Source organism: Zingiber officinale, chromosome 11B (assembly GCF_018446385.1).
Source record: "Zingiber officinale cultivar Zhangliang chromosome 11B, Zo_v1.1, whole genome shotgun sequence".
NCBI lineage: Eukaryota > Viridiplantae > Streptophyta > Magnoliopsida > Zingiberales > Zingiberaceae > Zingiber > Zingiber officinale.
The window spans coordinates 33,803,431-33,809,430 of record NC_056007.1 but is presented as its reverse complement, the minus strand read 5'-3'; positions in this window follow the sequence as shown (position 1 = coordinate 33,809,430).

The window sequence follows — 6,000 nt, the reverse complement described above, 5'->3', positions numbered from 1 at the left end:
GATGAATACAAAAAGGAAAGTTTTCTCCAAAGTTAAAATCTTCTTTTAACTACAAATAAGGAAAGATATTAAACCTTTCTCTTAATCCTTTGAAGAAACTATAAAATAAAAAATTTAATTTTAAAACTCTCTTTTAAATCATGACTTCCACATAAGAAAAGATTTTAAAATTAAAATCCATTTTATTTTATTGTGGCCGGCCACCTACTTGGGCTCCAAGCTAGGGTCGGCCACCACTTGAACCCATCTCTCCTTGGTTTGGTCGGCCCTAGCTTGGCCTCCAAGCTAGGCTTGGTCGGCCACCTTAAGGTGGGTAAGAAGTTGGGTTTAGGTGGGTATAAGACTGTATAAATAAGAGGCTATGACAGGGATCAAGAGGAGGAATTGGTTTTGGTCTCCCGATAAACTTGAGCTTCCCATGTTCGCCCCGAACACCCAACTCGAGTTCATCAATAATAATTCATACCATTAAAGAGTTATTATTGAACTACCGCACCAATCTCATATTACTATATGGGCTCCTTCTTATCATGAGTGTGTTATTCTCCCTGTGTTTAAGATATTGAATGCCCACTAATTAAATGAGTTACTGATAACTCACTTAATTAATATCTAACTTCAAGAGTAGTACCACCCAACCTTATTGTCATGTCGGACTAAGTCCACCTGCAGGGTTTACATGACAATCCTTATGAGCTCCTCTTGGGGACATCATCAACCTAGATTGTAGGACATAATTTCTTTCTATAATCAACAATACACACTATAAATAATATTATTTCCCAACTTATCAGGCTTATTGATTTATCGAACTAAATCTCACCCACTGATAAATTAAAGAAATAAATACTAAATATATGCGCTTGTTATTATATCAGGATTAAGAGCACACACTTCCATAATAACAAAGTCTTGTTCTTTTATGCAGTCAGTATAAAAAGAAACTACCTTAAATGGTCCTACTCAATACACTCAGAGTGTACTAGTGTAATTTTATAGTCAAGATAAACTAATACCAAATTACACTACGACTATTCTAATGGTTTGTTCCTATCCATCTTAGTCATGAGCTACTATTTATAATTTATAAGGAACTGATAACATGATCTTCTGTGTGTGACACCACACACCATGTTTTCTATAATATAAATTAATTGAACAACTACACTTAGCATATAAATGTAGACATTTGACCAATGTGATTCTTTATTTCAAAATAAATGTTTACAAAAAACTAAGTTTTTAGTATACACTCTAACAGTCCTAGACTCCTGAGTTGTTTGGCCAGGTTATAAGCGAGCATGCTCTCATTCTATGTCCTAGACTCCCAAGCTATCTGACGAAATTATAAGTGAGCTTGATCTCGCACCTATATTCTCTAGACTCCCTGAAGGATAAAAAATGTGATAGAAAAGGGGGGGGGGGAGTTGAATATCATTCATTTAAAAAAACCTTTTCTTTTATCAAAGTAAGCACCATAATAGAAAAAGAAAAGCATAACTCATTTGGTTATTTAGTTTAGAGCCAATGTTGACTCTTACTCTAAGACTCTCAATCCTTGATCGTACTGTTGGGAAATTCACTATAATTCTTCTTCCTAAAATATTTGGAAAGAAGAAATTCATACAATGAAAGGGAAGATAATAATGCACTACTATCTTCTTGTAAACAATGAAAGCTTAAATAAAAGTATACCGATAAAGAAATAGATGTTGAAGCTTGTCGACACTTCTCGGCATAGCAGCTTGCACGTGAAGTTGAGGCACAAAATGATAGAAGCACAAGTAGAGTAGAACAGAGGATTTTCACACAAGAAGTTGCTCTCATTGGATCAAATCTCAAGGCTCTTATATAAGCTAGGTTTAGTCGACCAAAAAGCCATTCAGTCGATTAATCCTTTTAGTCAATCGAACCCATTATCGATCAAAGAAATAGGCTCCCTTCCTTCTTTGCTGAGAATAAATCTTCATGCAATTAATGATCATTTAATGATCGGTTGACTAATCAACTTGATCAATCAATCGATCCCTATATTTTCTATGTTGTAGAGATCGTGATCTGCCACTGTGCATGCCATAATAGGTTCGATCAACTGATAGATAGGTTTCGTCGACCGATCCTCATGTATACCAAACTTGTTCTTCTTGATACAAACTCTATGCTTAATCAGCTATGTTCTATTGACCCATCCCTAGGTTTGATCGACCGATCCTTCTGGTTCATATAAAATAGAGTTAGTTCCTCAAGTATAAAATACTCCTACAAAATAAAGTTAGCATAGTATAATAATCCATGAATAGGAATATATAGTAAAACCTGTCTTGATAGTAACTTGGAAACCTCCTGGTTTCTTCAGATGGATTAGTGATCTAGGGGTTGTTCCTTCCCGGAACACGTCCTCCCCGTCACTCTATTAGAGTTGCTTACCTCAACCTACCTACCACACATCAAGTACTCAAGACCTGTTTGGACTTTGGCTTATCATCAGATCGGCTCACTAGTATTTCCTCTCAATATCAGGTCCTCCAGACCAATCGACTCCAACTATTAGGTCTCAGGTCCTCAACCCACCTAGACTTCCTGCCTGACTTCCATGATCTGCTAAGTCTTTCATGCTTAGCCATGGCTAGAGCTTTTCCGGTTGAGTAAACAGCCTGCACACTTAGTCAACTTCTTAGATCACAACAAGACTTAACTTGAACCTTTGACAACATCAAAACTCAAGTTTGATTCTGGTGCACCCTATACCAACAATCTCTCCTTCTTGATATTTGGCAACCAAGGCTCATAGGTAAGTTTAAAATATACAAAGATAAGTAAACAATCATTTGACTCTTCCCCTAAATTTAATAACTTTCTCTAAATTTAATATCTCTTCCCCTTGGACACACATTACAATTAGAGGTTACACCAAATAATATGTTTGAAGTAGAAAAATTAAGTGTTGGAGTTATAAAAATTACTTGTAAAAATTTTGAAACCAAAGTTCTCTAACATAAGTTAGAAGTAATGATTTTGAAAAAAAATGGTTATCTTAAAAGAATTAAGTTAAAATTTTGAAAATGATATTTGAACATCTTGAAAATTTTCATAAGTGTAAATTTTTAAGAAACCATAAACTTTAAGATTTTGAGAAAAAAAATTTTTATAAGGAAAGCTCTTGAAAATAATGAACTAACTTTTGAAATTTGATTTTTTTTAAAAAAATTCTAAGTCTGAAACAAAATTGTAAAGAAGATGTTTTTAGTCAAAGTTTGAATTTTGAAAGTTCGAAGCAAAGAGAAACTTAATTCTACTAGACAGTTTGAACCACTAAGTTTTGAAAATATGAAATTTGAAAATTTTTAAGAATTTCAAAACATAATTAATAAAAAAAATTGAACCACTATGTTTTGAAAATATAAATTTAAAAATTAGAAATTGAGTCCTGGAGTGGATTCAAAAATGATGTTAATGCTCCCCCTTAACTTTCAATTTTCCTACAGGTACAAGCATGAATGAAATGTACAAGTTTTTGAAAACATGTTAAAAAAATATCTAAGAAATAATCCTTAAAGAAATATCTAACCTTTGTACTTAGCTGACTATCACAAGATAGCAGCTGCTGACTCAAGTTGGTCAATTTTAGTGTTTTGTCTTAACTAATTTGTTACTAGCTAAATTACTCAAATTGATATATATATTTAAAGCCCAAATATATATCAATGTAATAACATAAGCAAAAGCTAAGAAAGCAGCTAAAATACCCAATTATGCCATCAATTCATAAATATGTCAAAATAAGTATCAAGATCTAAAAGTCACTCATCAGGGTCATCATCTATAGCACAAAAGTAATCGAACATCCTACATAGCTCCTCCTCAAAAGCATTAGCTCGTTTAGTCATCTTTTGATGAAAATCTACAAGCTGTCCTTGGAGAGAGTTGTATTGATTAGTCATCTTCCTCTTTAGGGGGTCGAACCGCCCAAAAATGTCATCTCGGAGATGACTAAAAAAATCACTGGTTGATGGAGGAGGTCCATAAGAAGTCACTTGACCTGGAGCAAAAATTGGTGTCATGGCGACTCCTGAATCAAAAGGTGGTTAGTGAGGCTCCTTGATTACAACCGGCTTATCCTCAGCAATGACTTCCTCTCCTACAAGCAGGACGTATCATGGATGGGTCCGCTTATACACTAGTCCCTTTGTGCTAGTCCTGATCCTAGCCAAAGATAACTATCTATTCCCAACTCACCTAGATGAACTCCTACCCCTAGCGAAGCAATGTATGAGTTAGAATATGACACTGGATCATATATACTTTATTCGAGGTGTTGTACCCTGAATAGTAGATAATAGACCTAAACACCCAGTAACCTAAGTCAAAGTCTAGTCAATGTCTCAGTGTGTACATTAGAATTAAAAAGAGGTACTGGACACACAACTCCATGATCTCTTAATGATAGAGGATGAATGCAAGGCACAACCATCTTATAAAGTGCATTGTCACGTGGACTCAGTGGTATAGATGACATCTTTTTATGATGTTGTCCCTCAAAGAAGTCAGCATACATAAGATCAAGAGTTAGATGAGTGACAGGATTGGGTAGGACATCAAGAAGAGAGGCACTGAAAAAGATGCGATTGATTGAGGGTCAAATTTGTAAGAATCTAATTAACATATCAAGGTCAAACAACATATCTCTGGTTTCTACTTTGATTTTGTATTGATGAGAATCAATTTCACATAAGTTGTGATAGAATTTAGAACATAGAATTGGGTTATATGCATGCCGACAAAAAAACAATGCTATCAAGTTAAAAATGCCAGGTTATATCTATGACCTTTGGACAATATATTTTATAAAATGGGATGTCAAGACAATGAATTCCTATCACTTTAAAATTTTTATTTTGAAATGATTGTCTTAAATCCTCAGGCAAAAATCGAGGATATTGGCTAAGATTTAAGGAGCTAACCTCCCTTTGAGCAGTTGTACGAATTTTTTTACTATGATCAAAAGAATTCGATAATAAATTGAAATTAAAAATTGAAAGAAAGGATGTATAAATGTTACAGAGGCATGATCGGGTTCAGAGGAAGACTATATATGACATAATAGAATGAGAGAGATGAAGGTGGAGAAGGATTTGGATGAGATAAGCATTCTGCCCAAGTCTCGTTTATATAGAGCTCGATAGGTTGACCGATAAAGGTATCGGCCGACTGATCCCTTAAAATTGTTGATATGTCGACCAATCTGCATATGGTGGTTGATTTTTGGTCGATCGAAAAATAGGATCGGCTGATCAATAATTTGATGATTCGATCAAATTTTGCGTTTTCATTGAGGATGAGCTTAAGTTATCGGTCAACTAAACCGGATTTTTGGTCGACCAACAAATTGAAGATGAATTTATCCGCTGTGGTTCAAGTTATGTTATCGGTTGACTGAATCAAGTTTTCGGTCGATCGAAACATTGATGATAGATTTACCGTTTTGTAATATTTATGCAAGGTTTGGTCAATCGAACTGAGTTTTTGTTCTACTTAACCATTTTTTTTAGACCAGGGTTTGGTATTTTCTAGATCATCTTATCACTTCTAGGTTATCAACCATAGTTAGTCTATGATTTGTGTTAGATGATTTATGATTAGTTTTATGTTAACTTAAGGAATAATTGATTAATGATTAAGTCTAGTTAACTTAAAATTTTGAGTTGAGTTAATTTAAGATTTTAAAGTAATTAGATTAGAATTTTCTTATCATTTTGTTTTGTTTATTTGAGTTATTTGTTTTAAAGTGTTCAACTTTATTTAAAGTTAATTATTTTAAGTTGTTGGTCAAATCAACTTTTTAATTTTAAGCAGAAATCCTGATTATTGATTTTGAATAATTAGTTTTGATTAAGTTTGAAAATAAGAACTATTAAGTTGATATTAAATTGGTTTAAACTAATTTTGAATATTAAGTTAGATTGATTAAGAATAATTTAGATTAATTAGATTTGTAAAGTT